At 30.7% G+C, this 12,738-nt stretch overlaps 1 long non-coding RNA gene across 1 annotated transcript; it reads right to left on the reverse strand.

The window, feature by feature from the left end:
- Window positions 1-5,236: 5,236 nt before the first annotated feature.
- Window positions 5,237-8,439, reverse strand: LOC130893343 (uncharacterized). Its single transcript, XR_009059192.1, has 2 exons — window positions 8,374-8,439; window positions 5,237-6,096 (listed from the first exon to the last, which is right to left on the reverse strand). It is a non-coding gene; the product is annotated as an uncharacterized LOC130893343 (long non-coding RNA).
- Between the last annotated feature and the right edge of the window lie 4,299 nt (window positions 8,440-12,738).

Genomic DNA, 12,738 nt, shown 5'->3' on the forward strand with positions numbered 1-12,738 from the left:
GATAATTTTTTATTTCATCGATAACCAAAGTTTCGATGGGAGTTCGCTGCAATTCAGTCGTTGGCTGGGAATGTGCTCGAGTATTCCCATCATTATTACCGTCACCGATGTGCAGGGTTATAGAGTCTGAGCCTTTTTGTATATATTTATGTAGATATTTCATCGTATAGAGGGAACCTACCACTTCGATATTAATATGACATTGATATTTGCTCAATAGATAAGCATTATAGGGTACAATTCGTCTATTTGTTACCCGACAACGATTAGCATCTACATAAATCGTCCGACCATCGTCGGGACGTTTGTATTCTGGTCTCTTATTATCACCCATGTGTAGGGAAGTATGGGTTCTATAGGGTTTGGGATAAAATTTTTTACATTTGCCATTCATCATGTATTTGGCGAACATATTTAATTGTCCGCAAGGCGCATGGAAATCTCTGACAAGGCCATATAAGATGCGTTGCGTATTTTTATCTGGTATATACGCTTGTACAATAGCATCGACGGTTTCGACGTCCAACACTTTGACATCGGTTTGCATAGTTAAAACTATGTGGGCATGAGGTAAGCCTCGTTTTTGAAATTCGATGACCTAGTGGTAGTTTTTAACGACACCAAATATTTGTTTTTGCGTTAGGTCGTCCATTAATTCTAGTAATTTTGCATGGAATACTCTACAGACCAGATCCGGTAATGATTCTTCTACTATTCTCAAAGTAGCCGGAGACACTCTAGATTGTAAAAATTCGTTACGATGTTCGAGCGCCTCTTCACTATCGAGAAAATAATAGTGATTCAAAGTGAGATTCCTAAGATCTTGAGTCTTCGGTATCCCACCGAGCATATGATAAATTTGTCCGCAAATACTAAAGCACCAATGTCCTTGTTCCCCTCGAAAATCAACACTAGGCTGACTGGTTTTAAAAGAAGCCATCGCAAACAAACTGTTGATCGAATGAATTTCTTGTCTAAACTCTGCCGAAGTTGAGTACAAATTTTTTATTGTCCTTGGCCATTGACTCAAATTCGGAAGAGTGTAGGCCCAGTCCTTGCAACAGCTAAAACGGACGTTTTGGCGATTTTTCTTCTCACCAACAAAAAATAGAGCATCACAGTGAGGACACATTTCATTTAGCGAACCTATATTAAATGGATTCTCACCGAGTTGCTCTAATTATTGCGTTGTTTGAGTCATTGCAATACGATGAGTCATTTGTAACGGTACAACAGCGTGTCTGCGACGTCTTTGTCTTTGCTGAGATGATTGTCGAACGGGAATAGAATCAGGAGGTGGCATCAGTTCATTGTCGGACAATTCCGGTTGTATGGAAATTTGTTACTAATCGCAGGAGAAATTATGTTAAGAGAAGTTCGGAACGAATTAGAGGAAGATGATGAAGGTAAAGTTAAAGAAGTAACAAAGGGATCCGCTTCAACGACTGACAAGGAGCTACGACTTATTGAACTTCTTTGAGAACGTATTGAACGTTCAGTTAAAGGAAATCGAGAAGTCATAGTATTATCACGTTGACGGACAGTAGGAACAAGCGAAGTTCGAAAATTGACACTATATTTTTTTGTGATTTTTAGAATGTTAGAAGTATAGTTTTACTCTTTCTGCTTAAATAAACTTAATTTTGATTAATTTAGTACCTTTAATTAGGTTGCGGCTATAACCGTCATGGCGCCAGCGGACTCTATACACTAAGTGATAGGACGATGGCGGCTATAACAGCAAAAATTTAAAAACGTAAATGACAGGTTTAATGGTTCAAACAAGCAATTTTTGTATGCAACAAAGTATTTTTGGGAGTTTTACACGAAATGTTAGTTCTTAAATCAAACAAAAATAAATAAATGACAAAAAAATTTATTATAATTTTATAATTATTATACATTATTTTCGGTATGCCATGTTTCAAAGCATGGTGCAGGACACAGTGCAGGTTTTGACATGCAATTCTTGCAGCAATATGATGTTTCCTTCCTTATTCCCTGTTTATAACATTGTTTACAACGCTGAAAATATGTTTTTCGCTGATAATTTTCAGGAGGTGAAATTTTCTCAGGAAAATGCTGTGTTCCATAGTTGTTGATTTCATTGGTTTGGATTTGTGCACGTTTAAATTGAACCAAAGTTCCTCCATCCCGTTTATTATCTATACCAGTTAGAGATCGTATGATTGCTTCCCTGTACTCTATATACTTCATTTGAGAACCTGTCTTTTCTTTAAAGATGTAGAAAGAATTCCATACTGCTACATCCAGTAGATGAAAGATTACCTTTTTATACCATCTAATTGTCTTCCGTGGACAGGAATAATAGGACATCATCTGATCTGCTCTGTCTACACCTGACATATTCTGATTATAATTCACTATTTCAATTGGTTTTCTCTTTTCCTGTTGTCGCCGGTTAGCTGTGTTTATCATGCTTGGGTGGTAAGCTGTTGTTAGACATAGCACATCCCGTTTATCTTTCCATTTGGACACATAAGTCTGATTTTGGCGTCGCCATACATGTTCTCCTTTTCTAAGCTTACGACGTGTTATTTCTTGTGGCAGACCCTTCCTATTTACACGAAGAGTTCCTGTCACATGTGTCTTTTTGCTAAGTAATTTGTTAGACAATGGTAGACTGTTGTAATCATTATCCATGAACAAATGATGGCCTTTGTTTAAGTATGACTGCATCAATCGCATCACAAGACTTTCAATAGTTGTCATGTTTTCATCGTTTTCTCGATGGCCTTTGTATACTTCTATATTCAAAACGTAACCTTGGGCTGAACAAAGTTCATAGAATTTAATTCCGTATTTTGCCTTTTTGCCTTTCATGTACGTGCGAAAATAAAGCCTTCCTCGAAATAATAACAACGATTCATCTAATGATAATGCTTCATTTGGTGCATATGCATTCGCAAACTTTTGTATGAGCAAATCAAGAAATATTTTTATTTTCCTCAAAGGGTCGTTTGAATTTTCTTCCTCAACACAAAAACACCTCAATATTTGCTCAAACCTCCTTCCAGACATTTGTGACGGAAATGCTGGGTGGTAATGTAATGCATCAATGGAAAAGAGTTTTCTAATGCTGGAGAATTTTAGCTGGGACTGAAGCAAACACAAACATAAAAACTTTCTCATTTCGATCATATCAGTATTTTTGAAATTTGCCTTTCTACTATGCCTTGTATGTGGCCGTGCTTGATTGCAAAGTTTTATGCCGTAATCATTCGTAGATTTTATAATCATTTCCATTACTTGGTCATCCCATATTTTTTCAAAAACCTGAATTGGAGAAACATTTTCTTCTATATCCAAAAGAATCCCAGCGGCATCTGCATCAAAAGGAAAGTTTCTTATAGATGTTGTATTGGTATGCCATGTCTCATCATTTTCTGGTTCTTCTGATGCTTCATATTCCTCATCTGTAGTTGATTCATCATCTTCACTATCCGAATTGTTATTTTCAGCACTGTCAGCATCAGATTCAGACTCACTGTTGCTTGATCCACTATTCATTTCCTCAACAATCTTCAGCAGCCTAGCCTGATCTTTTTCCCAACTGCCCATTTTCTGTAAATATTGAATAAAACATTTTATTTTGTATTATTATTTATTGTATATTATATATACAATATATATTTATCATTTACATTATCATTATTTATTTATATTTCAAATGTAAAACCAAAAAAAAAGTAAATAGTATAACCTATAGTATCGTTAACCTAACCTAAAATGCTAAATTTTGTTTTTTTATTTCTGTTTAAAGTATAAAATGAATAATAAACAAATACATACCAGTATAGTTATATAAATAATAATAAATATCGTTAAACGTATCAATAAGAACTATAAATTCAATAGAAAACACGATCGCACTACTCCCTTCACAACCACGTGCATACTGAATCTGCAACTCGTATAACAGGTGAAATATGAACTTCAACCTAAAAAGATGTTTTCAAAACACGACACTATGCTTCTACGTATACGCCAGTAAGTGCACATTTGTGCTGCTATAGCCATAGTGTCTAAAAACGACCGTTTCGTTTTGGACGGCTATAGCAGTCATGCCACATTGTGAACTTCGCTTTGACGGCTATAGCCGCAATTGTCCGTCAACGTGTTATTTGCCAGATCAGTATAAAATCGGACCAAAGATACAGTAAGATAGCGATTTTGATTTTGAATTCTTATACTACTTCTTTTAATGTAATTGAAGTTTTGTGAACATAATTTTTTTTCAATAGCATTTTTAAAAAATAGATTTATGGGTGATTCCGTTCTAACTGTGATATTCAATGTCCTGTATTGTTTTTTTGTACTAGTCATTAATTAATAATCAATTAATAAAAATTTTGTGTTAATTGAATAATTCTTAAGATATTTAAACATTATTTTTATACAATATAACTTGCCACTTAAAGAAAACTTATACTACATCACTTGAATGTCAGTACCGTGTCATGTCCATTCCTAGAATTTACCGATAAATTATTAATTTTTTTTGTCGTAACAAATTATTTAAACTAATTACCTTATAAATTCTAATGTTTATGATCAAACTGAGGAAAATTGATGCACTTGTTTAATATCTTAAGTTACCATGTCAGTACCGTGTCATGTCCATTCCTAGAATTTACCGATAAATTATTAATTTTTTTTGTCGTAACAAATGATTTAAACTAATTACCTTATAAATTCTAATGTTTATGATCAAACTGAGGAAAATTGATGCACTTGTTGTTTAATATCTTAAGTTACCATGTCAGTACCGTGGATAAATGAGTCAGTACCGTGGAACTCAAAATCCGACATTTGTATCTTGCTCGTGATACTTTGAAGTTGTAGTAAATTCCTCTTAGAGTTTTATTTTTACAGTAAAATAGATGAATAATATGCATAAAAAAGTTAGAAAAGTTAAATTTTAAAATCTTGAAATTTTGAATACAAAAAATCACAGTTAGAACGGAATCACCCTTATACTTACTAATAATTTATTATTATTTTCATAATTTCTTGAGATCTGTAAAATGGGAAAAGATCAGTAATATATTTTTTGAAGTATATTTGAAAAAGAATAATAATTAATTTCATAATTCCTAGTATAATCGGAGTAATTGATTAATTATGTATTCATTGACTAGTAAATAATTAGTTGAAATTCGGCGGTTTCAAGTTGTATCATTTCTTATTGGAAAGGTGGCAATGAAACACTAAATTGGATTAACTTGAATATATTTCCCGAGCTTTCGAATACTTACCAGTATGTATTAATCATTTAATCATTTGGGAATGAAATTATGGTCAAATACAATAAAAGAAATATGTATAAAAGAATGAAAATAAAAAAATTTTTCTCTCACAATAATTTATTAAGATTTTAGGTGGTTTTAAATTGTATTAATTCTTGTGAAAATTTTAAATTCATAGGTTCCAAAACTCAATATTCAAATTGACGTTGATAGAAATATTTATTAATTGAAATATCGCTTCTGGTTACTATAGGAATTTTTATTGATTTTTAATTGGTTAGATAAGAAGAAGTTGTAGTGAATGATGTTCAATATTGATTGGTTAATTTATGGATAACATGAAATTTCAATAGGTTAGGTCGTTATGAATATAGCCGAATATTTATTGGTTAGATATGAATGACATTTGATTTTATAGGTTAGGTCTATATGAGTGAAGTTGAAATTTAAATGTTAGGTGAGGTTAATTGGTTGTTAATAGCGTTGGATTTTTATAAAATTTGTTTTCTCAAAATCTAAAAGATATGCATAAATTACATTAAGTTCGTTTAAATCAGTTTTCTTATTAAGACATTAATCATTTTAGGAAATATACCAGTCGATTCGGAGTACACTTTCGTTCTAGCTTTTCTCCATTTTTGAGAGTCATAAAAAAATGTTTGGAAGAAAAATATCTACTTTGTTGAGCATAATCTCGCTTCGATGCAAGATATTCTTCCATTTTTATTTTGAAAAAAAATGTATCCTTTGTCTGTATAATTCTGACGATCCCTATCAGTAAAAAAAATTGGCCACAAAAAAGGATCCTTTTGTACGACGGCTTCATCTAGAAAAAAAAACATAACAATTGCAATAGTTTCTCTCATTACATTTACTCATTCAAAATTAGGAACAATCTTCAAAGCCTCATGACCTTGTGTACAATTATTGATATTGAAGATTGACATTTATAGCAATCATAATTATTAAGGAATGATTTAACAATGTACCTAACAATATTTCATTTTTTACTTCTTGTAATTCAAGCCTTTGATTTTTTTCATCATGTTCAACTGTTCTTTATTATCGTGCTCGCTGTGAGGAGCATAATTTAGAGTATTGTCATTTGTTATATCACACAAAACATTATCTGTCGTCACTGGCACTGGCACATTTTCTTCAAGATTATCAGAAGAATAACTTGCTCCAGCATTTTCATTTTGCAATTGTTCGTCAATCTCATTATTTTCTTTTTGTTGGTGTAATTTGCTTGAAAAATAATTATTTATCTTTGGTAAAGTTTTCACAAATGCTTCTTTTTGTTTAGCTTTCAACCTTTTTTGAGCACCACTATCATACTGACGTTTTGACATGTTATTATCTTACGTGTAAATCTCAACTTCACACAACACAAGAAAATATTGCATGTCGAACGCTTACAGGGAGATGGACAACTCACAACTGACCTCTCCGCTGCGTTGAGCACGCACGAGCACGTGAGCGCAAGCTTTTGTTTTTCCGCGAAACGAGAACAAATGCCGGGACCTGAACGCGCGACGCCGCCGTGCGGGTGCTTCCATAGGCGGCGCGCGCACGCTCTCCTGCGAATTACACGTTTCAAAAACAAATACAGTTTTCGTATATGATTGCTTATTTGTTTTTTTTTTATGGTAAAGATTATATTAGATATGATCAAGAGTTAGGGTGTATAGGCTAAAAAGTAAGATGGAACCCTTTTTTTTTGTTAAACAAAATTTTAAAAACAATACAAATACGTTAGATTTGTGGTATCGAAACATCAAAAATACAGAATGTTTTCCAAATGATGGGGCCCTCTTGGACCTGGGGCCCGGGGTTATAGCCTCCCCCAAGCCCCTAGCTTAATCCGACCCTGCCTACTAAACTCCAACTATACAAATAACAAAATGAGTCCAAGCAAAAAGAATGATAACTTGTCAAATAAACGGTAACATAGAAAAATAAAAATTGATGATAGAGAGTGTCGGACATTGGCAGAGAGATAATTTTATAAATAAGAACATGCAAAATCACTCATGAAATTGTAGTATCAATTGAATATGATAATCAATTATAAAATGATTAGGTATTGAAATTTTATTTAACATTATTATAAATGGATAACTGGTTATAACCGTAGAAGGTTTTCTATGGATAACTGATTATAACCGTAGAAGGTTTTCTTTTTATAAGTTACGGTTAATGTTATACAACATATTAAATATAACAGTGAGGAAAACATCAATTTCAATAGGAAAAAATATATCAATATATCATTCAATCAAGATTCTACAAAACAAATAATATTACAGGATAAATCTTATACTAGAATCTTTGGAATGAACTTTTTTCACTAAAAAAATTATTTCAATGAAAATATGTTATAACAATAGTTTAATCAATTATGTAGTAAAATTAATGATAATAAGAATCATAAAAGATTGTCAGTACAATTACGGAACAGCATTATAGAAATAGTTAAAAGATTTACATTATAAATTCAAAGCTATTTGCAAAAAACCGACATTTATTTTGGAATCATCAATAGAAATACCATTATGAAATGTTTTCAATCATATGTGTAGACAATTAGGTATCAACTCAAAATTATATACTTTATAAAATATAAAAATCATTGAAGCAAAGTAAAATGAAGATTAAAAAAAATGTTAAATAGTTGAAATATATTTAATATCTGATAGTTACTAATAAATTATTTATAGGTACAAGAATAGTAATAATTTTCAATCAATAACGAAGTTTATCTTGTTAAATTATTCGAAATACAGAATCACAAAATTAATTAGGTATAAAAGTTAGGTGAACTGAAAAAAAGAAATAGAAGTATGTATTAGATAAAAACTGTAATATATCGTAGAAATCATGGTAGGATACCAAAATGAAACATTTTTCTAACTTAATATATTGATATAATCAGAAACTTTCAATATAAGATTGATAATAAAATAGAAAAAACAAAATGGCGGCGTATAATTTATATGAATTACGGTTGAAAATAAGATAAAGTATATCAATAAATTAAATTGAATATTCATAAATTATTAATGAATACAGTGATAAAAGGAAAAATTTTGAGATAACTCACCAAAATTTCTTACACAAAAACTAAATATTTGAATAACAGAGCAATCACTAACCACACTAACACAAATAAAGAATGACAACTTGTCAAATAAACAGTTACATAGACAAATAAAAATTGATGATACAGGGAATCGATTGGACTGAATAATTTTTGTTCATGTATTGAAGTACTGGTTTATCAATTCATGATTCATATACCGTATATTAGGAATATTTAAGAATTTATGTTATATAAAGAAAATAATTAGAGTTCACAAATTATAGAAGTAGAGAAAAATTATGAATTTTTTGGTTCTGTGAATTTAACCTTGTTTGGTAATAATTGGAACATTGAATGAAAATGAAAAATTATGGCAAACAGTTTGAAATTTAATAATTATCATTATAAACAACTTTCCTCTCTCTTTCAAAATTAGTTTTTTTTTTGGAAAATAGATGAAAATTGACGTTTCGATTAATATTAAGTCTATCAAAATATAAGGTAAAACGCAAATGTTTATCTTTAGAAAATTATTGAAAAAGCTAATTTTTGAACAGAAGAGACCCAAAATTAAGAACATTAGAAACATAAAAATATATACAGAAAAGTCAAAACTGTTTCTAACAGAGGTTTAGAACTTTAACAAAACATTTTCATGAAACATAATTTAATATGTTACACAAATATTAAGCCTCAATGTTTATTATTTTAGAAATGATTTTTTTCTGTATATTAGTAATGATATCATTTTGTTAATTGAAGATGAGATTTAACTATTGGAGTATAATATTAATTGATATTTTTAAAAGTTGATAACTGACTATAATTGTAAAACGTTTTTTTTTATAAGTTATTATTAATTTTACACAACATATTAAAGATGACATGGTGAGGAAAAAATTAATTTCAATATGGAAATATATATCATTTAATCTAGTTTCTAAAAAAGGAATGATATTCCAATGTAAATTTTATTTTAGAATCCTCAAAATGAACCTTTTTCACCTATAATTAATTATTTCAATGAAAATATGTTATATTAATAGTATAATCAATTATGTAATGAAATTACCAATTATAAAAATTATATAAAATTATTATCATAGTAATGAAATGGGATTTTTGGAACAATTGATAGTTCTACATCAAAAAGTTTACTTCAGTACTTTAATAACATCTGTTAGTTGTTAATAAATTCTCTACAGATATTAAAAAAGTATTGATCAAGTTTAATGATGATTTCAATACATCTTACGAAATAATATTTTTTTAAAAAAACCAAACACAACTACAGATATTTAACAACATAAACACAAAATATTTAGCTGCAAAGTATAAGAATCAACTTGCCAAATAAAAGGTTACATAGACAAATAAAAATTGATGATAGAGGAAGTTGAATTGAATATAATATTTTTGTCTATGTATGTCATTTTTAATTTGAAGACAAAAAAAGGATGTATTACAATGAAAAGGTATATGTTACCAAAATAATCGGGACATTAAAAAAATACTCATTTTCCGATTCCAAAAAAGATATTAGTTTTTGATTCAATCATGTGGTTTTTCCGAAAATTCAATTTTCATGGATTTTCATGAATCTAAACCTCTCCACAATTTTTTTTTAAACTGACAACTTTCTTAAAACGCCCGTATCATTTGATACCCATGTGCAAAATTAGGTCACATTCGGAGAGAAAAAATCGTCGCCAGAGTTTTCAGAAGAAATATTAGGTTTTTTCTCTATTTTCATTCCACAGGGGTACCCTTTGAAATGTCGAATTCCGTTGCAAAAGCTCGAATTCAAAGCTATTAGTTTTCAGATCGGAATTGTCGTTTTTTCGAAAATTCAATTTTCATGGATTTAACACGGATTTTTCCCTTGTCATAATTTTTTTCCGGAAACTGACAACTTTTATTTATCTCCATAGCATTTAATTCCCATGTGCAGAATTTGGTTGAAATCGGAGTCAAAAGGTTTTTTCTCCATATCCATTCCACAGGGGTAGGTAGGTAGGTAGGGAAATGTCGAATTCCGTTGCAAAAGCTCAAATTCAAAGCTCTATAACTTGCCTTACATAATCAAGGGAAAAGAGGTATATTTTTTCTATGATAGTACCTATGGTTTTCTTCCGATTTTTCTTAGTTACTACGTTTCATCTGCTAATCTGTAGATAATATGAATTTTTATGTGGGTTTTCTTGAGAAAAAAATTTGTTTTGACTTTCACCCTGTATAATACACGTATGTTTGAGAATGTAGAATTGCAATGGAACTGATGACTGAGATTGAGGTTTTCTTAATCGATTGATACCATAAATACCATGAAAACTCTCATAGTTCAGAATTTATTCAATTTTATACACAGGGATGACAACAATATTCCGAAAATTTCTCGGTTTTGTGCCAAAATATTGAAAATATGGGTTTGTTTGAAATTATGTGGAAAATGATCAAATATCATGTATTCGTCGCCGGAGATTTCAGAAAAAATATTAGTTTTCAGATCGAATATGTCTTATTTTCGAAAATTCAATTTTCATGGATTTTCATGGATTTTGCCCTTGTCAAATTTTTTTTCCTGAAAACTATCAACTTTTATCGAATCCTCGAATATTATTCAACCCCCATGTACAAAATTTGGTTGAAATCGGAGTCAAAAGTTTTTTTCTACATTTTCATTCCACATTGATATGTCGAATTCCGTTGTAAAACCTCAAATTCAAACCTCCATAACTTGCCTTGCATAATCATGGGAAAAGAGTTATATTTTTTCTATGATAGTACCTATGGTCTTCTTTCGATTTTACCTCATTACCACGTTTCAGCTGCTCATCTGTAGATAATATGAATTTTTATGTGGATTTTTTTGAGAAAAAAATTTGTCTTTCACCCTGTATAATACGCGTATGTATAGGAATGAAGAATTGTAATGAGTTAAATGAAGATTTTCTAATCGATTGATGCCATGAATACCATGATAACACTCATAGTTTCGAATTTATTCAATTTTATACACAAGGGTGACAACAACAATATTCGAAATATGGATTCGCATCAAAAGTATGTATAGGAAATAATTGGATATCATGTATTCGTTGTCGGAGATCCTCAAAAACATATCAGTTTTTGAATAGGATCATGTGGTTATTTCCGAAAATGTAATTTCCGTTTCTAAAACTCAAATTCATAACTCGCCTTGTATAATAGGTATATGAGCAGATATATTTTTCCTATGACAGTACCTCCGATATCCTTCAGATTCAATAATAATAAAACGCCGCAATTATAAAAGTGTGGAAATTATTGAATTTTTTAGTTTTATTTCCAAGCAAAAAATACAATGATTAATCGATTCATTATTTTCAGCTCAAAGGATTTATTATGAATATACATTGTTACTTGTATACTAAATTCAAATTTAAAATTTTTTTGTTTTATTTTCAAAGGTAAAATAAGAAGGAAATATTTTTTTCAGACAATATCATCGTTGAGCTTTCGGATTATGTATATTTTTATATTATTATAAAATAGACGTGGAACATATAATTTTTCAAGGGATATAATTTACAGAAAATTTAGAATCTTAATTCGAATAAAATTCAAATATTGTGGATCGTGTGATGGAAAACTGGAACATGCCGTATTCTTATTCGAGGATACCAATTTTGGAGCCATTTTGCCAAAGTTTTACAGTTGAAAGGAAAAAAAAATATTTTCTAAAAATTCTTCTTGTAAAGTATGAGGAAAAATTTTTTTTTCCAAAATCGATGATAACATAAGTATTATTACGCAATATTCGGAATTTTGTTAAAATCGGCAGTAGTTTTAAACAACAAAAACCATAATTTTTGATATTTTTAATTTTTGTATCCATGTAATTGGAATTTAATGGTAAAACTAATATTACCATTGGCTTCCTCATCCCCGAAAACCCCTTATCTCAAATTTTCAGCCAAATCGCAGAACAAAATTTAACAACCCCTCCTTAGCCGGCCCTGATGAAATTTTCGAAGTCAATTTTAACCCCTTATACCTAGTTTTGAAAAATTTTATTTTTTTCCCCCAAATTTTACCCCTCTTCACAAATTTTCATCCAAATCGGAGCATCTTGAAAATTTGCCATTTAGAGCCGGTCTGGACGTGCCAGTAGTACCAGTACTCAGAGCCAATCCTTATCCCGAAGTTACGGATCCAATTTGCCGACTTCCCTTACCTACATTATTCTATCGACTAGAGGCTCTTCACCTTGGAGACCTGCTGCGGATATGGGTACGAACCGGCGCGAGCCTCTACGTGGTCCTCTCCTGGATTTTCAAGGTCCGAGGGGAAGATTCGGACACCGCTGCAACTGCGGTGCTCTTCGAGTTCCAAACCATATCTCCC

This window comes from Diorhabda carinulata, chromosome 4 (assembly GCF_026250575.1).
Source record: "Diorhabda carinulata isolate Delta chromosome 4, icDioCari1.1, whole genome shotgun sequence".
Lineage (NCBI taxonomy): Eukaryota > Metazoa > Arthropoda > Insecta > Coleoptera > Chrysomelidae > Diorhabda > Diorhabda carinulata.